The sequence below is a fragment of the Leucopleurus acutus genome (genome assembly GCF_964270905.1).
Source record: "Leucopleurus acutus genome assembly, chromosome: 11".
Taxonomy (NCBI): Eukaryota; Metazoa; Chordata; class Mammalia; order Artiodactyla; family Delphinidae; genus Leucopleurus; species Leucopleurus acutus.
Window position 1 is genome coordinate 23,768,114 of NC_139152.1, and position 25,333 is coordinate 23,793,446.

Sequence of the window (25,333 nt, forward strand, 5' to 3'; positions counted from 1 at the left end):
TTTGTTATCAATTTCATTGATATTTGGGAAGAATCATCTTTTGTTTTCTGTAATTTTGTCTGTTTTTGTATTTTCTATTTTATTAATTACTGTTCTTTGTTACTTTCTTTTTTGTGCTTGCTTTGAGTTTAATAGGCTCTACATTTTTAGGTTTCTTAAGGAGATAGATCAGTTATTTGACTCCTTTCTTGTTTTCTAAATATAAGTATATAATGTTTATAAATTTCCCTGAAAGCACTGTTGTAGCTGCATCCCCAAAATTTAGATATATAGTATTTCCAGTTATATTCACCTCAAAATATTTCTCAGTTTCTCTTGTGATATATAGTGGGTTATTTAGAATTGTGTTGTTTAATTATCAGGTATTTGGGGGAATTTCCAGATTTATTTCTTACATTGCTTTTTAATATGTTTCTTCTGTGCTTAGAGAAGATACTTTGTATGATTTCAGTATTTTTAAATCTATTGAGACTTGTTTTATGGCTCAGAATAGCATTTATCTTTAAATGTTTCATGTGCACTTGAAAAGAATGTCTAATGTTCACCTGTTATGTAGAGTTTTTCAGATGTATTGGTTAGATCAAAGTGATTGGTAATACTGTTCAATTCATCTACATATCCACTGATTTTCTTTCTACTTATTTCATCAATTACTTAGAGAAGAGTGTCAAAATCTCTACCTTATGATTTTTAGTTTATCTGTCATTTCAGTTTTATCACTCATTGCTTCATGTATTTTAAAATCTGTTCTTAGATGCATTTATATTTAGTATTGTTATGTCTGCTTGAAGAATTGTCTTCTTTGTCATTATGAAATCTCTTTTAATATATTTTTTGTTTTGTTTTAGACAATACATTTTAAACTAAACATTTGTAGTACATGGTATTTGGAATAATATATCATATTATGAAGGTATCCCCCATTAATTTAAGAAAATTATCCATTTATTCATTCAGCAAATATTTGTGCACATACAATGTACCAGGCCCTGGAAATACGTGAGTGAACCAAACAGACAAAAGAATCTCTGCCTGTAGTAATTATTTGTTGCTATTTTAAATGGGGTTTAACTTGGGCAAAGTTTCTCCAGTGACCTCTACCAAATTTCTCCTTTGTAAGTCTACAATGGGAGAATATAAATATATTGATATTTTTCTCCAATTTCCAATTTGTATTTTGCAAGCATCTGCTGCTTTTATTTTTTAAAAAAAATTTATTGAAGTATAGTTGATTTATAATACTAGTAACAGGCATACAACATAGTAATTCAATATTTTTATAGATTATACATCACTCAAAGTTATTACACAATAATGGTTATATTTTCCTGTGCTGTACAAGATATCCTTTTTGCTTATTTACTTTATATATAATAGTTGTGTCTCTTAATCCCATAACCGTATCTTGCCCCTTCCCCCTCCCCTCTCCCCACTGGTAACCACTAGTTTGTTCTCTGTATCTGTGAGTCTGTTTCTGTTTTGTTATGTACATTTGTTTGTTTTATTTTTCAGATTCCACATATAAGTGATAACCTAGGGTATTTGTCTTTTTTTGTCTGACTTATTTCACTAAGCATAATACCCTCTAGGTTCATCCACATTACTGCAAATGGCAGAATTTCATTTGTTTTTATGGTTGAGTAATATTCCATTGTATATATATGTATAGCATATCTTCTTTATACATTATCTGTTGATGGACACTTAGGTTGCTTCCATATCTTGGCTATTGCAAATAATGCTGCTGTGAACATTGGGGTCCGTGTATATTTTTCAAATTAGTGTTTTCATTTTTTTTGATATATAGCTAGCAGTGGAATTGCTGGATCATATAGTAGTTCTATTTTTAGCTTTTTTGAGGAACCTCCATACTGTTTTCTATAGTGACTACACCAGTTTACATTCCCACCAACAGTGTACTAAGGTTCCGTCTTCCCCACATCCTTGATGACATTTGTTATTTCTAGACTTTTTGATGATAGCCATTCTGACAGGTGTGAGGTGATATCTCTTTGTTGTTTTGATTTGCATTTCTCTGATGATTAGTGATGTTGAGAGTCTTTATGTACCTGTTGGCCATCTGTGTATCTTCTTTGGAAAAGTGTATATTTGGGTTATGCTCATTTTTTGATTGGGTTTTTTTTTTTGATATTGTATTTTACGAGCTGTTTATATATTTTGGATATTAACTCCTTATTATTTGTATCATGTGCAAATATATTCTTTTGTTAAGTAGATTGTCTTTTTGTCAGTGGTTTCCTTTGCTATGCAAAAGTTGTTAAGTTTAATTAGCTTTCATTTGTTTATTTTTGCTTTTGTTTCTTTTGCCTTAGGAGACAGATCCAAAACAATATTGTTGTGATTTATGTCAAAGCATGTTCTGCCTATGTTATCTTCTAGGACTTTTATGGTTTCAGGTCTTACATTTAGGTTTTTAATCCACGTTGAGTTTATTTTTGTGTATAGTGTGAGGAAATTTTCTAATTTCATTCTCTTACATGTAGCTGTCCAGTTTTCCCAGCACCACTTGTTGAAGAGTTTGTCTTTTTTGCATTGTATATTCTTGCCTCCTTTGTCATAGATTAATTGACCATAAGCATGTGGGTTTATTTCTGGGCCCTCTATTCTTTTGCATTGACCTTTGTGTCTATTTTTATGTCAGTACCATGGTGTTTTGATTACTATAGCTTTGTAATATAGACTGAAGTTAGGGAGCATGATACCTCCAGCTTTGTTCTTTCTCAAGATTGCTGTGATAGTTTGGGGTCTTCTGTTGTTCCATATAAATTTTAGGATTATTTGTTCTAGTTCTGTAAAAAATTTCATGGGTATTTTGATAGGGATTGTATTACATCTCTAAATTGCTTTGGGGATTATGGCCATTTTAGCAATATTAATTTTTCCAGTTTAAGAACACTAGATATCTTTCTATTTCTTTGTATCATCTTCAGTTTCCTTCATCAGTGTTCTGTAGTTTTCAGAGTATAGGTCTTTCATCTTCTTGGTTAAGTTTATCCCTATGAATTTTATTCTTTTTAATGCAATTTTTTTTTTTTCCCTGCGCTCCCTATATCTGGATATCTGTTTACTTCCTTAGATTTGGTAAGTTTTCAGCCGCAGTTTTATCAAATACAATTTTGACCCCCTTCTCTTTCTCTTCTCCTCTGGCAGTCCTATGATGTGAATGTTGGTATGCTTGATGTTGTCTTAGAGATCCCTTACACTGTTCTTATTTCTTAAATTTGTTTTTGTTTTTCTGATTGAGTGATTTCTATTATTCCTTCAGACCACTTATACATTCTTCTTTATCACCTAGTCTGCTGTTAATTCCTTCTAGTATGTTTTTCATTTCAGTTATTGCATTCCTCATTCTGGCTGGTTCTTTTCTATAATTTCTATTTAGCTTCTTGTTAAATTTCTCACTGTGTTCATCTATCCTCTTTTCTAATTCAGTTAGCATTCTTGATACTAATGATTTGAACTCTTTTTCTGATAAATTGCTTATTTCTGTTCATTAGTTGCTTTTTCATTTTGTTTCCTCTTTCTTTTTCAATGGAAACAACTTCCTCTGTCTTCTCATTTTGCTTACTTTCTCTGTCTCTATGAAAGTAGGTGAAGCAGTTACCTATTTCTGTCTTGTAGGGGTGTCTTTGTGTGGGAGTTTCCCTCTACAGTCCACATGTGCCCAGTGGCTGCAGTAGGATAGCTGGATCTGACATGAACACAAGTTACATCTTTTCTCTGGGGTGTGCTGGCAGCTATCACCTTGGTAGGAGGTGGTAGGTGCTAGGGCCAGAGCCAGGTGTGGGCCAGGGCTTCTTCTCTGCTCACTGGCTGCCACCATCTGTTGGGATTGGGTCTCAAGTTGCTGGAGCAGAAGCTGTGAGGGTTGGGTCTAAGCTTGCTCTGTCCCATTTAAGTATGTGCTCTATCCCCTCAGCACCAGCACCCTTGCCACAGATGGGAGTAGTGCTGGAGCAAGAGGGGCTGATGCAGGCACTAGGTGTTAGTTTGGGCATAGGCTGTGGTGGTCGGGCCACAGTCAGAGACCCAGACTGCTCCTGATGCTCTGCCTGTATAAGCGCTGGTAATGGCTGTCCCCACCCCGTTCTGTTGTCTGTCCTAATCTGAATAGCCTTTGTCCCTCACAGCTGAACTCTCCCCTCAGCTGCATCAGCCCTCACCCCATAGTGGAGCTGTGTTGTGAAGCAAGCGGGGCTGGAACCGTTGCTTGGTTCAGGCTGGGGTGCGCACCAGGGCAGTCACAGCAAACCGGCAAGCAACCTGCACAGTTTCAGTCTGCCGTCTCTGCCTTGTTGCAGGAATAAGCAAGCATGTGCAAGGTCCTCACAAGCAGAGCACAGGCTTTCCACAGGTCTGATGCTAGTCCCATCAGCCCTCCAACTGAAAAGAGGACTGCTGTTTCTGGTGTCAGACCCTAGGGCTGGGCGCCTAACATGTGGCTCAAATCACTTCTCAGGTAGGATCTCTACCCATGTAATCTGTCTTCCCTTCTGAGTCCCCTCGCATGAGTGCAAGCCTCGACCTGATTGCTTCTCTTCCCTCCCTACCCAATTCTGTGTGGATCTTTCTTACAGGCTTGTTTGTAAAGTATCTTTCTGCCAGTCTCCAGTTAGTATTCAGTGAGAATTGTTTCACTGTAAATGTAGTTTTGATGTGTTCATGGGGGAAGGTGAGTTCCTCGTCCTTCTACTCCATCTTGATCTCTTCTCCTAGATTTCTTACTTGCAGACAGTGCTGGAGGTGGTTTATCTTAGCATGCAGAGCCCAGGGTACAGAATCATAACTTCTTTCTCCTGCTTCTGGCTTCACAAATTAGAAAACTGACTCTCAGCCTTGGCTGCCTGAAATCTCTGTCTTTATCCGCCTGTAATATTTTTTGACCTGAAGTCTAATTTTTCTGATACTAATATAGCCACTTCAGCTTTATTTTTATTATTGATTGCATGGTATGTCTTTTTCAGCTGTTTAGCTTTATTTTTTTTTTGTCTTCATAGCCAAAATGAATTTTTCGTGGCATGTAGTTAGGTCTTGATTTTTATTTAATGTGACAGTCTCTGCTTTAGTTCTTTAGATCCACTACATTTAATGTACTGATCAATATGGTCGAGTTTAAATATATTATTTCGCTGTTTGTTTTCCACTTTCCCTTTCTGTTTTTTCCCCTATTTTCTCTAAGTTATTTTAGATTTGAGGTTTTTTAAAATTTAATTTTATGCTTACTAGGTGTATATTTTTGCCAATTAATTCATTGCTTTACGATCTACAATATATTTTACTTATTAGTCTAATCTCAAATAATGTCATTCCATTTCATGTACAGTGTAAGAACTTTACAACAGTATAATTCCATTTCCTCTCATCGTTTGTGGTATTGATATCATTTAGTTTACTTCTACGTATTCTGTAAAGCAAGCAATTCATTGTTATTATTTTTGCTCTGTGTAGTCAGGTATCTTTAAAATTTAAGAAGTTTTAAAATTTTTATAGGGGTATATTGCTTTACAATGTTGTGTTAGTTTCTACGGTACAGCAGAGTGAATCAGCTATATGTATACGTATATCCCCTCTTTTTTAGATTTCCTTCCCATTTAGGTCAACACAGAGCACTGAGTAGAGTTCCCTGTGCTATACAGTAGGTTCTCATTAGTTATCTATTTTATACCTAGTATCAATAGTGTATATATGTCAATCCCAGTCTGCCAATTTATACCCCCCTTACCCCTTGGTATCCTTACATTTGTTCTCTACATCTGTTTCTATTTCTGCTTTGTAAATAAGATCATCTATACCATTTTTTTCAGATTCCACATATATGCGTTAATATACATTATTTGTTTTTTTTTTCTGACGTACTTCACTCTGTATGACAGTCTCTAGGTCCATCCACGTCTCAACAAATGACCCAGTTTTGTTCCTTTTTATGGCCGAGTAATACTCCATTGTATATATGTACCACATCTTCTTTATTCATTCCTCTGTTGATGGACATTTAGGTTGTTTCCATGTCCTGGCTATTGTAAATAGTGCTGCAGTGAACATTGGGGTGCATATATCATAGTTTCCTCTGGGTATATGCCCAGTGCAGTGGTGGGATTGCTGGGTCATATGGTAGTTCTATTTTTAGTTTTTTTTTTTTTTTTTTTTTGTGGTACGCAGGCCTCTCACTGTTGTGGCCTCTCCCGCCACGGAGCACAGACTCCAGATGCGCAGGCTCAGCGGCCACAGCTCACGGGCCCAGCCGCTCGGCGGTATGTGGGATCCTCCCGGACCGGGGCGCGAACCCGTATCCCCTGCATCGGCAGGCAGACTCTCAACCACTGCGCCACCAGGGAAGCCCTTTTTTTAGTTTTTTAAGGAACCTCCATACTGTGCTCCATAGCGGCTGTATCAATTTACATTCCCATCAGCAGTGCAAGAGGGTTCCCTTTTCTCCATACTGTCTCCAGCATTTAATGTTTGTAGACTTTGATGATGGCCATTCTCACCGGTGTGAGGTGATACCTCATTGCGGTTTTGATTTGCACTTCTCTAATAATTAGTGATATTGAGCATCTTTTCATGTGCCTCTTAGCCATCTGTATGTCATCCTTGGAGAAAGTCTATTTAGGTCTTCAGCCCATTTTTGGATTGGGTTGTTTGTTTTCTTGATATTGAGCTGCATGAGCTGTTTGTATATTTTGGAGATTAGTTCTTTGTCAGTTGCTTCATTTACAAATATTTTCTCCCATTCTGAGGGTTGTCTTTTTGTCTTGCTTTCCTTTGCAGTGCAAAAGCTTTTAAGTTGCATTAGGTCCCATTTGTTTATTTCTATTTGTATTCTAATTAGGAGGTGAGTCAAAAAAGATTTTCCTGCGATTAATGTAAAAGAGTGTTCAAACTATGTTGTCCTCTAAGAGTTTTATAGTGCCTGGCCTTACATTTAGGTCTTTAATCCATTTTGAGTTTATTTTTGTGTATGGTTTTAGGGAGTGTTCTAATTTCATTCTTGTAGCTGTCCACTTTTCCCAGCACCACTTACTGAAGAGGCTGTCTTTGCTCCATTGTATATTTTGGCCTCTGTTGTGATCGATTAAGTGACTGTAGGTGTGTGGTTTTATCTCTGGGCTTTCTACTCTGTTCCACTGATCTATATTTCTGTTTTTGTGCTAGTACCATACTGTCTTGATTACTGTAGCCCTGTAAGTAGTCTAAAGTCAGGGAGCCTGATTTCTCCAGCTCCGTTTTTTTTTTTTTTTCTCAAGATTGCTTTTGCTATTTGAGGTCTTTTGTGTTTCTCTACAAATTGTAAAATTTTTTGTTCTAGTTCTGTGAAAAATGCCATTGGTAATTTGATAGGGATTGCATTGAACCTGTAGATTGCTTTGGGTATAGTGATATTCACAATATTGATTCTTCCAATCCAGGAGCATGGTATGTCTCTCCATCTGTTTCTGTCATCTTTGATTTCTTTCATCAGTGTTTTATAGTTTTCTGAGTACAGTTCTTTTGCCTCCTTAGGAGGGTTTATTTTTTGTTCTTTTTGTTGCAATGGTAAATGGGATTTTTTCCTTAATTTCTCTTTCTGATCTTTTGTTGTTAGTGTATAGGAAAGCAAGAGACTTCTGCGAATTAGTTTTGTATCCTGCAACCTTACCAAATTCATTGATTAGTTCTAGTAGTGTTCTGGTGGCATCTTTAGGATTTTCTATGTATAGTATCATATCATCAGCAAACAGTGACAGTTTTACTTCTTTTTTTCCAATTTGGATTCCTTTTATTTCTTTTTCTTCCCTCATTGCTGTGGCTAGGACTTCCAAAACTATGTTGAGTAATAGTGGCAAGAGTGGATATCCTTGTCTTGCTCCTGATCTTAGAGGAAATGCTTTCAGTTTTTCACCATTGAGAATGAAGTGTGCTGTGGGTTTGTTGTATATGGCCTTTATTATGTTGAGGTAGGTTCCCTCTGTGCCCACTTTCTGGAGAGTTTTTATCATAAATAGGTGTTGAATTTTGTCAAAAGCTTTTTCTGCATCTATTGAGGTGATCATATGTTTTTTATTCTTCAGTTTGTTAATGTGGTGTATCACAGTGATTGATTTAACTATATTGAAGAATCCTTGCATTCCTTGGGATAAATCTCACTTGATCTTGGTGTCCTTTTAATGTGTTGTTGGATTCGGTTTGCTAGTATTTTGCTGAGGATTTTTGCATCTATGTTCATCAGTGGTATTGGCCTGTAATTTTCTTTTTTTGTGATATCTTTGTCTGGTTTTGGTATCAGGGTGATGGGGGCCTCATAGAATAAGTTTGGGAGTGTTCCTCCCTCTGCAATTTTTTGAGAGTTTGAGAAGGATGGGTGTTAGCTCTTCTCTAAGTATTTGATAGAATTCACCTGTGAAGGTATCTGGTCCTGAACTTTTGCTTTTTGGAAGATTTTTAATCATAGTTTCAATTTCATTACTTGTGATTTGTCTGTTCATGTTTTCTATTTCTTCCTGGTTCAGTCTTGGAAGGTGATACTATGTCCATTTCTTTCAGGTTGTCCATTTTACTGGCATGTAGTTGCATGTACTAGTCTCTTATGATTCTTTGTATTTCTGCATTGTGAGTTGTAACTTCTCCATTTCATTTCTAATTTTATTGATTTGAGTCCTCTCCCTTTTTTTCTTGAGTCTAGCTAAAGGTTTATCAATTTGGTTTATCTACTCAAAGAGCCAGCTTTTAGTATTATTGATCTTTGCTATTGTTCTTTTCGTTTCTATTTCATTTCTTTCTGCTCTGATCTTTATGATTTCTTTCCTTTACTAACTTTGGGTTTTGTTTGTTCTTCTTTCTCTAGTTGCAAGGTTAGATTGTTTATTTGAGATTTTTCTTGTTTCTTGAGGTAGGATTGTACTGCTGTAAACTTCCCTCTTAGAACGGCTTTTGCTGCATCCCATAGGCTTTGGGTCGTCGTGTTTTCATTGTCATTTGTTTCTCAGTATATTTTGGTTTCCTCTGATTTTTTCAGTGGTCCCTTGGTTATTTAGTAGCATGTGTCTAGTCTCCATGTGCTTGTGTTTTTTTACAGTTTTTTTTCCTGTAATTGATTTCTAATCTCATATCATTGTGGTTGGAAAAGATGCTTAATATGATTTTAATTTTCTTAAACCTACAGAGGCTTGATTTGTGACCCAAGATGTGATGTATCCTGGAGAATGTTCCATGTGCATTTGAGAAGAAAGTGTATTCTGCTGCTTTCAGATGGAATGTCCTGTAAATATCAATTAAATCTATCTGGTCTAATGTATCATTTAAGGCTTGTGTTTTCTTATTAATTTTCTGTCTGGATGATCTATCCATTGGTGCAAGTGGAGTGTTAACGTGCCCCAGTATTATTGTGTTACTATCGATTTCTACTTTTACGAGTGTTAGCACTTGCTTTATGTATTGAGGTGCTCCTGTGTTGGGTGCATGAATATTTACAGTTGCTATATCTTCTTTTCGGATTGATCCCTTGATCATTATGTAGTGACCTTCCTTGTCTCTTATGACAGACTTTATTTTAAAATCTATTTTTTCTGATATGAGTATTGCTACTCCAGCTTTCTTATGATTTCCATTTGTATGGGATATATTTTTCCATACCCTCACTTTAGATCCGTATGTGTCCTTATGTCTGAAGTGGGTTTCTTGTAGGCAACATACATATGGGTCTTGTTTTTGTATCCATTCAGCCTGTCTGTGCCTTTTGGTTGGAGTATTTAATCCATTTACCTTTAAGTTAATTATCGATATGTATGTTCCTATTACCATTTTCTTAACTGTTTTGGGTTCATTTTTGTAGATCTTTTTCTTCTCCTGTGTTTCCTGCCTAGAGATGTTCTTTTAGCGTTTGTTGCAAAGCTGGTCTGGTGGTGCTGAATTTTCTTAGCTTTTGCTTGTCTGTAAAGCCTTTGATTTCTCCATTGATTCTGAATGAGATCCTTGCTGGGTATAGTAATCTTGGTTGTAGGATTTTCTCTTTAATCACTTTAAATATAGCCTGCCACTCCCTTCTGGCTTGCAGAATTTCTGTTGAAAGATCAGCTGATAACCTTATGGGCATTTCCTTGTATGTCATTTGTTGCTTTTCTCTTGCTGCATTTTTAAATACTTTTTCCTTGTATTTAAGGTTTTTTGTTTTTTTTTTCACAGTACATGGGCCTCGCACTGTTGTGGGCTCTCCTGTTGGAGAGCACAGGCTCTGGACGCGCAGGCTCAGCGTCCATGGCTCACAGGCCCAGCCCCTCCGCAGCATGTGGGATCTTCCTGGACCGGGGCATGAACCCGTGTCCCCTGCATTGGCAGGTGGACCCTCAACCACTGCGCCACCAGAGAAGCCCTGTTTTTAAGTTTTGTTTGTGTTTAATATGTGCCTTGGAGTGTTTCCCCTTGGGTTTATCCTGATGGGACTCTCTGCGCTTCCTGGACTTGATTGACTATTTCATTTAACATGTTAGGGAAGTTTTTGACTATAGTCTCTTCAAATGTTTTCTCAGACCCTTTTTATTTCTCTTCTTATTCTGGGACCCCTATAATTTGAATGTCAGTGCATTTAACATTGTCCCAGAGGCCTCTGAGAGTGTCCTCAATTCTTTTCATTCTTTTTTCTTTATTTTGCTCCATGGCAGTTATTTGCACCATTCTGTCTTCCAGCTCAGCTTATCTGTTCTTCTGCCTCAGTTATTCTGCTATTGATTCCTCCTAGTGTATTTTTAATTTCAGTTATTGTGGTGTTCATCACAGTTTGTTTTTTAGTTCTTCAAGGCCCTTGTTAAACATTTCTTGTGTTTTCTGCATTCTATTTCTGAGATTTTGGGTCCTCTTTACTATCATTACTCTGAATTCTTTTTCAAGTAGATTACCTATTTCTTACTCATTTATTTCATCTTGTGTGTTTTTACCTTGCGCACTCATGGGAACATATTTCTCTGTCTTTTCATTTTGTCTAACTTATTGTGTTTGAGGTTTCCTTTCCACAGGCTGAAGGCTCATAGTTCCTCTTGCTTTTGGTGTCTGCCCCCAGTGGGTGAGGTTAGTCCAGTGGCTTGTGTAGGCTTCCTGGTGGGTGGGACTGGTGCCTATGTTCTGGTGGGTGGAGCTGTATCTTTTCCCTCTGATGGGCAGGGCCGAGTCAGGTGGTATGTTTTGGGGTGTCTGTGGGCTTTATGACTTTAGGTAGTCTGTCTGCGGATGGGTGGGTTTGTGGTCCTGTCTTGCTTGTCGTTTGGCATGTGGCATTCAGCACTGGAGCTTGCAGACAGTTGGGTGGAGCTGGGTCTTGGAGTTGAGACAGAGACCTCCAGGAGAGGTCTTGCTGATGAATATTCCCTAGGGTCAGGAATTCTCTGGCATTCCAGCATCCTGGACTTGGCGCTCCCATCCCAGAGGCTCAGGCCCAATTCCTGGGCTGGGACCCAAGGCCCCCCACACACCACAGGGCTTCACTGTCCTTGAATTTCTTGATTTCCACAATTTCATGCGTTTACTGCCTTAACTCTGCCTCCTCTATCCACATTCCTTTGACACCTGGTAGGGCTGTCTTTCCTTTCTCTTTTAATTCTGAAAGGAATTTTCCCTATGAAGAGGCATTCACACTAATGTCTTACCTTGTGTCTGCATTTAAGTACTATTTCATAGGCTCCTTCACCTCCACCCCCAATGATCTCAGATTTATTCATCACATTACCAATGTTAGGAATCTTGATGAAGAGAAACTCCTCTTTTGATGCAAGTCACAGAGCATGGCATCAAAAAAGAACTTCTAAGAAAATTGTGCAGTAAGTAGAACAAAAAATGTCCGAAGTAAGAAATTCTCATGGGTTGGCAGGAACTTTCACATATTTGTCCTAATGTGAAGTATTAAACGATTCCCCCACCTAGTTCCCTACCTGCAGCCAGGGACCCCATAGCTTCTGAGGGTGCCTTTGCCACTTTCCGTCTTTAAATTTTTGTATTTATTCCCATGTTTATCATTTCTGGCACTGCTAATTCCTTTTGTGCAGATCTAAATTCCAATCTAGTTTCATTTTTCTTGTCTTTGAAGAATTTTCTTTAACATTTCTTTTAGTGCTGGGCTGCTAGCAAAGAATTCTCTGAGCTTTTGTTTGTCTTGGAAAATGTCTTGTTTTCCCCTTCAGTTTTTCATGATATTTTCTCTGGGCAAAGAATTGTATGCTGCCATATATTTTTTTCCTTTCAGTACTTTAAAAATATTTACCAATTGTCTTTTGGCTTACCTGGTTTCTGACAAGAAGTCTGCTTTTATTCTTATTTTAGTTCTTTTGTATGTAATGTGTCCCCTTTTTTGGCTTGTTTAAAAAATTTTCTCTTTTCTTAGTTTTTCACAAAAGAATATGATGTGCATTGCTATGATTTCTTTATGTTTGTTCTGCTTAGCTGTTGTTTAGATCTCTGGATCTCTGGGTTTATAGTTTTCATGAAATGTAGAAAATTTTCAGCTATATTTCTTCATATATTTTGTTCCACACCCTTTCCTTTCTTTTCTGAACCTCCAATTACACATGTTTTAGACTACTTGATATTATTCCAGTTTTTCTCATTATTCTTTCTTTTTCTACTTCATTTTGAATAATTACTGATGTAATTTTTAAACTTCATGATCTTGTCTTCTGTAGTGTTTAATCTGCTGTTAATCTCATCCTCTGTATTTTTTGTTTTAGAAGTTCTCCTCTGGAAGTTCCATTTGAGTTTTTTTACATCTTCCATGTTCCTTATAACCATGATCATTTTTTCTTCTAGTTTCTTAAACATATGAAACATATTTATAACAGCTGTTCTCATGTCTTTGCTTATTGCATCATCTTGTTAATTTCTGTTTTTAATTGAGTGATTTTTTTCTTGATTATAGGTCCTATTTTCCTAATCTTTTTGTATACCTGTTAGTTTTTGATTGGATTAAGACATTTTGAATTTTATCTTGTTGATTGCTGAATTTTGTTGTATTATTTCAAATAGTGCTGTATTTTGTTCTGGCTCTAAGTTATATTACGTGGATTCAGTTGGATTATTTTGAGGCACATTTTAAGATTTGTTAGTGTGGGTCCAAAAAAGCCTTTTGTTGTGTCTAATTTAGCCTCATTGCTTAGGAGATACCCTCCAGAGGATTCACCTGAATGCTCTATGTATTAAGAGGTTTATCCACTCTGACTGATAGGAATACAAACTATTGCCAGCTTGCGTGAGCTCCAGATGTTCTGCTTACTTTTGTTTTTCTTTTTCTATCATTGTGTAGTTTTCTCTCATGTGTGTAGAGGTTAGTACTCTGCCCAAGACTTGAGCAGACCTTTCTATCTCTAGAGTTCTTATTTGGTGTAGTTCTCTCTTCTCAAGTTCTTGGCCCTGGAAATTCTAGCTACCTTATAAACTTTTAACTCTGTCTCCTCAACTCAGTGAGAGGCTTGGATTTCCCCGCCATATATTCCGGCTTGTAAACTGACAACAGTTTGTAAACTGGTCATTTGTAATGCTTACCTTGTTTGTTTCCTTTCTCTCAGGAATTATAACTCTCTGCTGTCTGTTATCCACTATCTAAAAGCAATTGTTTCATATATTTTTTTCAGTTTTGTACTTCTTTTAGTTGGGACATTAAATGTGGTCTGTCTCCATTTTGATTGAAAGTAGAATGCTATCTGTGTACTTTGCGGATATGGTTTAAACTTTTCTCCAAACTTTATCATACTTTTACTTTGAAGTAACCATAGTACAGAAATAATAGATACTCCAGTGGTGTGTGGTAGTAAAGATGTTTGTGAGTAAACTTCTGGTGATATTTAGAAAATTTTTTTTTTTGTTTTCATTCTTTTTATTTTTCTTTGCAGTACGCAGGCCTCTCACTGTTGTGGCCTCTCTCCCGTTGCGGAGCACAGGCTCCGGACGCGCAGGCTCAGCAGCCATGGCTCACGGGCCCAGCCGCTCCACGGCACGTGGGATCTTTTTGGACCGGGGCACGAACCCATGTCCCCTGCTTCGGCAGGCGGACACTCAACCACTGCGCCACCAGGGAAGCCCCTCATTTATTCTCTTTATCTTTTATTCTGTGTTACATTTTATAAATATAACAAAGTATAAAGTATACTTTGTTATTTACTGTGAAAAGTAAAGTTTTTCCTTTTAACCTGTCATTAAATATTTGGGTAGAATTTACACACCAGGAATATGCACCATATTTTTTGGTCATTTCCTATATCTTAGACATATCACTTCCTACTCTTAGTAAACCTTAAGAAACCAGACATTTCTCATTTCTGCATCCATAATAGATCATTTTACTCAACAGCTATTTAGAAAACACCCAGTTATTTTACTATAATGTGAAGGATTTTGGTGTACAAATTTTATGTTGTTTGTTTAATTAGACATCCTCAGTATAGTTATAGGATTTCCCTGTTCATTTTCTTTTTTTTTTTTTTTTGCGGTACGTGGGCCTCTCACTGTTGTGGCCTCTCCCGTTGCAGAGCACAGGCTCCGGATGTGCAGGCTCAGCGGCCAGGGCTCACGGGCCCAGCTGCTCTGCGGCATGCGGGATCTTCCTGGACCGGGGCACGAACCCGTGTCCCTTGCATTAGCAGGCGGACTCTCAACCACTGCGCCACCAGGGAAGCCCTTCCCTGTTCATTTTCTGAAATGAGTCAGATCTAATCTTTCTTCAGATATGTTTTCTTTCTGACTAGGTAACAATCCCAGGGCTTTCCATCCTTGGTATTATTACCTTTCTCATTGTCTTCAAACTATACTGAGATAGCTACAATTGTACTTGGATGGCTTCAATGCTTTGGTCTTTTTAGGATTCATGCATGTGGTACCAAATACCACCAGTGACATCATTTCTAAAGCATGAGGGCTATAGATATACACAATTTAAAATTGTTTCTTTTGGAAACTCATCTATTTTTCCATTCTTTCTTTATTTCTTCTGGAAATTATATGTGTTCTTCAATATGCAGGCTTTGACAAACTGAGTTTTGCCAGCCTATCCAAGGGAAAAGTCAGCACCTTACACAGAGCCAAAGTAGAGGAGGAAAAAATCCCCAATTTTTATGGCATTGTATCAGGAAATTGAAAGCACTGTGAAGAATATGTGTGCAGATATATGTAAACTTGTAGCTCTTGCATTGCTGCCTGTTTTTTTTTTTTTTTGCTGTACACGGGCCTCTCACTGTTGTGGCCTCTCCCGTTGCGGAGCACAGGCTCCGGACGCGCAGGCTCAGTGGCCGTGGCTCACGGGCCCAGCCGCTCCGTGGCATGCGGGATCTTCCTGGACCGGGGCACGAACCCGTGTCCCCTGCATCGGCAGGCAGACTCTCAACCACTGCGCCACCAGGGAAGCCCTGCTGCCTGGTTTTTATTGTGTTCTCTTTATGTCCTTTACAAACTATTTAATATAGGCCATGGCAAGTCCCCCTTTTTTTCCTACTTATTTAAAGGTGTGGATGAATTTTTAGTGATGTTGAGGGTCAAGATTAACTTTCTGTTTTCTGTTAATATATGTAGTACCTATCTGATATTTCTGTACATAAGAGGAGTTTTTATGTAGTCTTTGCATTTTACCCTAGGCGGTGCTTTGTTCTAGACTGTGTTTGGCTCTGGTTTCATTTGGCTTCCTTTTTCTGGACCTCATACCTATTTAATGTACCCAGCTTAGCTTCTAGGGTTCCGGTGCAGCTGTATGCAACCCACATAGTTTGCCTGTCTCCTGAGCAATATCCCTTCCTCCATATTTATTCCTTCCTCTTTTGAAAAGTACCTCTCTGGTATACTATTTCACTAGGGTATTATTACATAATTGGATAAATTGAGTATTCCTCACATATTAATGCTATTGCTACTGATAGTAGAGAGTGGTGCTTCCAGGAGATTTTAATTTATGTGTCATTAATATTATAATGTTAAGTACTTTGAGATTTGTTTTACTTTATTTTATTTTATTTTATTTTGAGGAGTTTTTAAGCTTTATATAAATTCTTACTGTGAGGAAACAAAAAATGTCTTCTTAAAACAAGGAAGTCTTAAAACTGTTAGGCTCTCCTTGGAGAAAGTTATTTCTCTTGAAACTCAGGCCAGTGCAGGTATGTTTGCACTGTTTTCTTGGTAGGTCCAGATCAGGTGTTTTCATGGATGTTCTGCTTGTCCTAGAAAGAGAGGCTAAAGTTGAGTCTTCTCACTTGGGGAGTGCTTAAATGCTCTTCTACAAATCAGTGACCAGAATCATTTCATTTTGTGCCCATGTGGTTTCTGTGGGTGGTTTGTTGTTTTAAAAACTGTTTCAAAGAAGTGCATTTTTTTTTTCCTGGCAATCATGTGTATCCTGTGTAAGTGTTTTTCATTATTAATAATTTTGAGAAGAACCAACTCCGGGTCATAATGCAGTTGGCTTAAGTCATGGGGTTTTATCAAGTCATCCCGTATGATTTTTGTCTGATTTGCCAAGATTCATTAATTTGAAGTTCCCAAAGGACAGGGTAATGGTTTCCTCTCCTGTTTCTCACTGTCATCAACCTGTTTTTGGAAATTATTTCTATCAATTTTATCTAAATAATAGTCTTTAAAAGAAATTCATGAGATATTTAATTTCTTTTAGGTCTATATGTTGGTTTTACTTTTGGGGATTATTTCCCCCCTATTTCCTATTCTATATAGAATTCCTATTTCTGATTATGACTTGAATTCCAGCTTTCTCATTGTGCTTTAATTTTCATCTTCTTCATTTAGGGTTAGTGGTTAGATATCGTCTTTAATTGAATTTCAAAGTGGTTACGTTTTTGTCGTTTTCCATTCCCTGTCCAACAGTGACGGTTTGCTTCTGTAGGTGTACTGAAACCTTTCAATAGTGAATTTGGGTTTAAAGAGAAGTTAAACGGAATTTTTGAGTTATTTCAAAATTGTAACATCATGCTATTTGCATTGCTGGCAGTGGTGGAGATTTTCGTAAAAGTGAAGTTTTATAGGAAAAGCTTCATGTCATTGGCTTGTATGTAGCCTTGGAAGGCATCCTGAGTATTTGGCTAGCGCAGATTTACAACTTTAAATAGTCTGCATAAGTATTCTAGTTAACAAGTGAATATTATTTATAATTAGGAATTAACTAGAAAGAAGATTTGGAGATGACCTGAACTTTCTACTTTAACAGAAGGGAAAACTGAAACCGACATAGATTAGGTGACCATCTGTGATAACGCTGTAATTTAGTGGAAGAGTTAGGGCTAGAGCCCAGGGCTCTTAGTGCTCTTTCTACTACCTTAGGATCTCTTAACATCTTATCTCCAACAAAATAACAATTTTGAAGAGTAAAATGAAATCAAGTCCCTGGTTTTAAAATACCCAAACACATTTTATTTTTCTGATATAAATTTGAGTGATAAGATAAATTTACAAATTTACAAATTTACAAATTTATACCACATTCTTCCTCTTGACCTATAAAGCAGTACTGACTGTCTCTGAGGTTGTCACTTGGTTATTTGAAGAAGGAAATTATTTGGCCATTATTTTATTGAAGTGTATTTTCATCGTATTAAAGGAAATTTAAAAACTTCCCCAAAGGTAGGAAATTATGCAAATAAGAACCTCCTGTATTGGCTAACTGTTGATTGCGTGTTTAGCATTATTCCTCTCCTATCTACCTTTCTAACAGAACCTGTTTGCTCAGGTATCCAACCCTCCTTCACTTGACTCAGAGAAAGGAGTCTTCCTTCACTTGACTCAGAGAAAGGAGTCTTCATTCCGAGTTCCAGAATTGATTCTAGTAAGTCTAAGTGAAACATGGTACTTCCCTTCCTTTGCTAGTGATAGGTTCAAAGATGAGAAGATCACAGTCTCAAACTATTTTGCTTTTACTTCCAGCCTGTGGATGAAGTTACACATAGGAGGTCAGGTCCAAGGGAATTACAGAGTTTCTGAAGCTCTGACTTGTAGTGTTTAGAGCCTGCTCTACCCATACTTCTTGTCATATGAGATAATGGTTATGCATTTCCTTATTGCTTAAGGCAGTTTCCTTTTGGAATTTTTTGTTACTTCCAGATTAAAGTATGCTATCTGATGCATCTCCTAGTACTTTTCACTGTGAAAGAAGATTCAATAAGAATTATGTTTTGGTGACTAAACTGATATGAATTCAGGGAAAAAGGAACACTTACAATAGAATTGAAACTAGGAGAATCTTTTAAGAGATTTTTGACTGAGAAAATCATAAAATTGTGGCTCATAAGCAAGATAAAGCACTGTTTTTTACCTTTCATTCTTGCATCTCCACTGAACTTTTCTTTTACCCGTGACCTTCTATATCCAGTGGTTTGTATTCATTCCTTATCTTCTTTGATCTCTATTATATTATACCTGTTTTTATTCTTGTACACTTTTTTTCTTATGACTTTTAGGGTATCATTCTATCTTTCTATATGATCATTCCTTTTAAATTTCTTTTGCCGATTTATTTTCCTCTATGTATCTCTTGAATAGTAATGGTTTTCTTCTTGGCCTGATTTTAAAGAAAAACTTCATTATTTAGAATAGACTTAGAGAAAAATTGTGAAGATAATACAGAGAGTTCTCATATACTCCATACTCAGTTTTTCCTATTATGAATAACTTACACCATTAATGCTACATTCATTAAAATTAACGAACCAGTGTTCATACATAATTGTTAACTGAAGTCCATACTTTATTCAGATTTTTGTAGTTTTTGTCTACTGTCCTTTTTCTATTCCAGATTTTCATAAAGGATACTGAGGCAGGAGATAGATGGGCCCCAGGCTGAATAGCTGGAATCCGTCCCCTGTGGACAAATACTCTAAGATAAAGATAAGAGCAAGAGCAAGGAGGAGCTGAGTCCTGCTTGGATAAAAGATAAAGAGACCACATATGGCTCATCCTTGAAAGAGACCACATATGGCTCATCCTTGCGGTCAAGGAGACCTCTCCAGCTCTACATGCGCAGGAAGTCTCCTTGGGGGCCAAGGGTGGGGGGTGCCACCCCATAATAGGTGGTGTCAACCTCCTCACAGGCCTCTGCACTGGAATTCATCTTGGCAAAAAGATGCGCACACATGTCAGGGAGGGCCCTAGGACAGGTCAGATGTGGAAAAGAAATGAGATAATTGACCAAAGGTAAACAAAGACCGGGAAGAACCCTCACATATAAGTGATTGGAATCGCCTTTCTGGTGCACTCCTCTTTATTAGGGAGGATGCCCACACCCTTTCTCTCCTGGTGTGTATCTCTACCTTGCTTCTGTCTTAAATAAACAAACTGTTTCTCTGTGTGCTTTCCCACTTGTTGTGCTGTGTCTTTAATAATAAACTTTGTACCTATTTTTACAGTTTTTGCTTCCTTGAGAAATTCATTTTTCAATGGGGACAAGAGCCAGGGCAACTTTGCTTCTAGCCTCTAGCTCCTGGTGGACTGGTGGCTAGGATTCCTGGTTTTCACCCAGGCTACCCAGGTTCAGTTCCTGGGGAGGGAACTAAGATCTTGTTTCAAGCCACTGCTCGCTGCTGTCTTCTTGAGATCAATACTATATTACATTTAGTGGTCATGTGTCCTTAGGTTCCTCTTATGCTGTTTTATTTTTTTTAAACTTTACTTCTTTTTGATGACCATGACAGCTTGTTTTTAGAAGCACTGGTCACATATTTTGTAGATTGTCCCTCAGTCGAGGTTGTGGTTTTTCTCATGTTTAGAATAGGGTTATGGGTTTTGGGGATAAAGACTACAGAGGTAAAGTGCCATTTTTGTCATGATATGTCAAGGGTACATACTGTCATCATGAGTTATTGTTGATATTGACTTGGATCATCTGGCTGAGGTGGTTTTTGTCAGGCTTCTCTGTTTTAAAGTTATTCTTATTTTTCCTCCTTTCTGTATTGTACTCTCCAGAAGGAAGTCACTATCTGCAGCCTATACTTAAGGGGTGAGGAGTTCCACCTCCGTGAGGGTACAGTATCTATATAAATGATTTGGAATTCTTCAGAAAGGAAAATTAATCAATTTCCCGCTACTTACATATTTATTTATTTAATATCAGTATGGACTCATGGATATTTTCTACTTTGCTTGGCCTAATATTTTAACTGCTCTATGTATATTGATAATTTCTAAATATACTTATTCTAGCCAGTCTTCCCACCTGTCTTTAGAAAGAACTCTTTCTAGTTAACTTCCTATTGGACCTTTTCCCTTTGCTTTTTTTATTGAAACCTCCAACTAAATGTGTCCATATTGCCTAAGCTCAACCTAATCATTTTATACCTCATCTCATTTTCTGCCTCATTTCTTCCACCCAAACTTACTTTTCCACCTGCTTGCTCAAGCTAGAAACCAGTGAAGTCCTTTAGTTTTTTTCCCTTATTCCCACTGCCTCGGTAGCTCTCATTTAGATTATATTTGTCTGTTGCATTTCCCTAAGACTACCCTATCCTACTTCTATACCATTATCCACATTGCCTCATAACTGTTTTTCTAAAATACATATATCACTTATTCAAACACCTTCATATTACACATCCCTTCTCAGAATTCTTCAGTAAATTTTGTTTCTGACACTAATGTAACTGTGATTTTAGTCAAATTACTTGGTCTGTCTCTAGCTTAAGTTTCCTTGTTTAAACAGTGTAGATAATGATAGGGATCTTGTGAGAATTGAAACTACTAGAGTGTCTAAAGAGTTTAGGTGTCTGTCTGGAACAAAATAGAACACTCTAAGATAGTTATTTGTATTATTCTGTGGCTCTTTCCAAACTCCTTGGTATGACCCTTTATATTTTGGCTGCTAGCCACTTATCCAGCAGCTTCATTTGTGGATATTCTCTCACCATAGGCCACTTATCATCCTCAAATTGCACCTTATTTGTTGTATTTTGGATTTGTTGTACTGTGTACTTTCTATACGTGTCCCTTCTCACATGTTCTTTGTTAGGAATGCCCTCATCTTTATTGCATAACAGGAAAAATGACTTTCACTTATCCCTCAGTATTTAACTTAAATATTCCCACCTATGCAATTAATCACCACATTCCTCTGTTGTCACTGGACCATGTATATAGAGATGTATACTATATAAATGTTTGCACGTGTGTCTTTCTGGTCTGTTAAATTGTGATCTCCAAGGGGACAAGGACTAAACTTATTATATCTCTAGGACTTGGTATCACTAAGTTAACATTTGATACATAGACTACCTCACAAGTGCAGAAAATCATGTCTAAGTATCCTTTACAAATGGTTATCAGGCTTCTACTTGAACCTGTCTAGTAGTGGGAAATTTATAATTGGAGAGGAAGTGATTACATTTAGACAGGTCTAAATTTTAGAAAGTTATTTTATTTTATTTTATTTTTTTTTGCGGTACGCGGGCCTCTCACTGTTGCGGCCTCTCCCGTTGCGGAGCACAGGCTCCGGACGCGCAGGCTCAGTGGCCATGGCTCACGGGCCTAGCCTCTCCGCGGCATGTGGGATCTTCCCGGACCGGGGCACGAACCTGTGTCCCCTGCATCGGCAGGCGGACTCTCAACCACTGCGCCACTAGGGAAGCCCTAGAAAGTTATTTTTATTTTATTTTTTTTTTGCGGTATGCGGGCCTCTCACTGTTGTGGCCTCTCCCGTTGCGGAGCACAGGCTCCGGACGTGCAGGCTCAGTGGCCATGGCTCATGGGCCCAACCGCTCCGCGGCATGTGGGATCTTCCCGGACCGGGGCACGAACCCGTGTCCCCTGCATCGGCAGGTGGACTCTCAACCACTGCGCCACCAGGGAAGCTCTAGAAAGTTATTTTTGATGTAGATTTGAAATCTGTTTACCTTTAGCTTTTACTTGTTCTCTGGAGCCGTAAAGAATGTCTGTGCATTCATCATTTTACAAGCATTTGAGCATCACATATGTGTTAAGTACATTTCAGAAGTCTCTTGGTTAGAAATGAAAGAAACCTGAAACATTCTAGCTTAAGAAAAACAAATTTCCTCATTAACAATAATAGTCTCCTGACTTTTTCAATTGTTCACCTCTATTAGGTACCAGATGTACATCCAGTATGGGTATATTTATCTGTACATTGTGTATATGTATGACTATAATATATTCTGTACGTTATAAAACAAAGGATAATACAAAATCCATTTTAGATGTAGTATTGCTTCTCACATTCTGATGGATCATCTTACATACCCACTAGTCCTCCTCAGCGTGGTATGTGCACCCTTTTAAAGTCCTCTGATGTACATAATCAAACTGTAGTATGGGCAGGGTTGGAGCTGGTCTTCGGGATGGCTGAAGAGACTCAGATGCCTCAAGGAGTTTTACTTTGTTTTCTTTTTGTCTCTCTCCTTAGTGGCTTCATTCTTTCAGACTGGCTTTTCCATGGGGATAAGACCGTGGCTGTTGGCTTTGGGCTCATTTCTTCACAGTTTTCACTTATTCAACAAATTATGAATGGAGTGTATAGTTTGTGCCAGGCACTATTCTAGGTGTTGGAGATACAGCAGTGAGTATTAAAAAGAAGGATATTAAAGTGGTGCTATGCAGAGGGTTAAAATAAGGTGATATGACAGTGATTAAGTGGCTGCTTACTAATGCCTTTGTCCACAGTGGGCATTAAAGCTGAGACCTGAATCACAAGAAATAGCCAGCCATGCAAATATCTGGAGGAAGAGTACTCTAGGGAATAGTTCAGGCAAAATTTCTAAAGTGGGACTGAACCTGCATGCTGAGGAGTAAGTTAAGGCATCATTGGCTTTAGAACTTAGAAGATGAGGAGAGTTTTGTGATGTGTGGGATTTTCCCTTCTATTTCTAGTTGCAGATATCCCGAGGAAAGATTGATTGATCCAGCTGGAGTCAGTTTCTTATCCTTAGGAATAATTATTATGGCTGAGATATGTAGCTTGGCGTAGGTTGTCTACCCTTACGGCTAGAAGAAGCATGGAGGGAAGGGTGTGGGTTGACAAAATGATTATAGGCCTTGTGGGTCAAGAGCATTTCATTTCGTTAGCCGAGAGTTCTGTCTTAACATATTTGAAGATACCTATTGTTTCTTATCTTTGTTGACTTTTTATCAAGGCTAAACTTTTGTAGCTTTCTTTGTATCTGTTCGTTCTTTTCTGAAATGAGTATTTAACAACATGTATTGCTTTAACATTGCATAGTAGTGGTGAGGATGAAAAGTGGAAAGAGAAGATGGAAGTCTCACTGCATACAATGAAAAAATCTATTCCATTCCCTGAATAGTTCATGTGTAAAGTATATACGTAATTTGAGGACTCTCTAAACTTTATTTCCTAAGGCAGGGAAATTGGCCACTGTATTTTATAAAGTATTTCTTAAGTTGAAAACTAAAGAAGTTTCCAGATGTATCTTCATAACTGAGAAAACTTTAACCCATATTGTTTCACCTTCCAAATATCCCAAGTGTTTTTCGAGTAATACTTTTGCTTATTGGTTTTTGGTAATATTGAAAACATCAATATGACAGTGAGGGTTGCATGGTTTGAATTCCGTATAGCAGCGAGGGACCATAATATTGACTCAAAGTGGTATTTATTCACTATTACGGGCAAAGCTCGGTACTAGATTCTGATGTTTCTGAAGTGATGCAGCTGCAACGCATCAGCTCTCTGTGATGCTGCATGACAGTCTTAATTCTTGAAGTCACATGGAGTAGGTGCCTATAAAGAAGCACAAGACTGATTTCCATTTAGAATTGAGTATGAAATATACTGTTAATAAACCATGAAATAATTACAGAATTTGATATCATGTTCATATTAAGCAATCATGGCATTATTATTCAATTTTCAGTGTTTGAGCTAGGTTAGGTTTGATTCATAACCTAAAACAGCTCTTACATTAGAGTTCCAAGGTGAGCCTTGTATGTTTGAAATACTTAATTTAGATGTTGAAGTGTTGTATATTATGAATACAGAGGCTTTAAAAAATTCCTAAGAAAAGAACTCTGTGGTGAACTATTTTGCTTTACTGTTATTACAGAATTTTAACAACGCTTTTCTATGTTGCGATTTTGGGTTTTGTATATGCGGGTTGTGAGAAATAAACTAGAAATCCTGTCTCTGTGGGTTGTAATCTAGTGTGGCTTCAAACAGCAAACAAGATATTTTAGCATGTATGTGCCAGGTAAAATTTTAAATGGACTTTCCATAGGGTACTAACTTCTGAAGCCAACTGATGTAAAGTGATTTTATAGTTGCAGACAGACTCCTGTTGACATACATTTGGGTTTTTTACGTTATGGTGGGAAATCAGTAGCTGATTACACAAACAACTAAAGAAATATCTCTGTACATCCTTAGTACAGCTTGTTCCTGTTCACTTGTGACAAATTGTTTGGGGAAGAGTTCTGAGATGACATGCCAAGACTTAATTAATATCCTAAGAGTCTAGTAGGGTTTTTTCTTTATATTTTTAAAATGACAAGTGTATTTCGAGATCTAGAATTTCTTGACTTGTTTAAAGGACTTTATCTAGAAGAATTGAAATGAGTAATTTAAGGTTTTTAATTGTACTTAGAGAAGATATGTATGTTTTCTTCTTTCCTTTCTCCTAATTTATTTCAGAACTTTAGGAAAGGGACATTATAGCACCATTAGGGTGGCCAAATATAGAAAGGTCTAGGTGAATTTATTGTCTTTCAGCTTGCATTATTCTTATTTATATGAGTGGCTGGAGATGTCACATGTAATTTGAGGTCTACATCTGGTTTTATGTTAAGTGAATCTGATCCAAGCTCAGCTATCTTCAATGGTGATTTTCCCAGCTGTAAATTAGGAACTTGGCATTGAAAATCATGTGGTTTTGTGTAAGTAAAATTCAGATTGTGATGTTTTCTGTCACTTCATAATTCTAATTTTAGAGTTTTAGTTTTTAAAGCAGAATAATTCACTCCAGAAAAGTCTGCAATCTATGATTTTCCCTATATCGCCAGGAACGATGGTCAATGGTTTGAATGAAACTGAATATCTTTTATTAGAAATATGGTGGAGCCTTTTACTCATGCACTCATAGAATTGTAACCATGAATTTTCTATCTTTTATGTATAAAAATACAGGAGAGCCTTTGTATTTGCATTCTTCAATTTCTTGGAAACACAGAGATATTTCTGGAATTTTCCTGCACTGGTAATAAGGAGTAGAGTAGGGAATAAACGTAGAGGACGAGCTACTTAGTGCTCTTTTGCCTTACTTTAAAAAAAAAAAATCACCTTTCAAAATATTGGTCTGAATTGCACAGGGTTTCAATTTGAACATTGCGGGTATCATGAAGTCTTTTCTTCTAGCAGTTATCT

At 37.4% G+C, this 25,333-nt stretch overlaps 1 protein-coding gene across 5 annotated transcripts in view; it reads left to right on the forward strand.

The window, feature by feature from the left end:
• CCDC91 (coiled-coil domain containing 91) overlaps positions 1–25,333 on the forward strand; it is a 401,591-nt gene that overhangs the window by 29,118 nt on the left and 347,140 nt on the right. The window contains exon 1 of one of the 5 annotated variants that reach the window (XM_082851108.1): positions 8,674–9,258. The exons of the other annotated variants lie outside the window; for them this stretch is intronic. The gene's annotated coding sequence lies outside the window, so the exon portion shown is untranslated. Of the gene's footprint in view, positions 1–8,673; positions 9,259–25,333 lie in introns of those variants that run through there. 5 annotated transcript variants of the gene reach the window in all.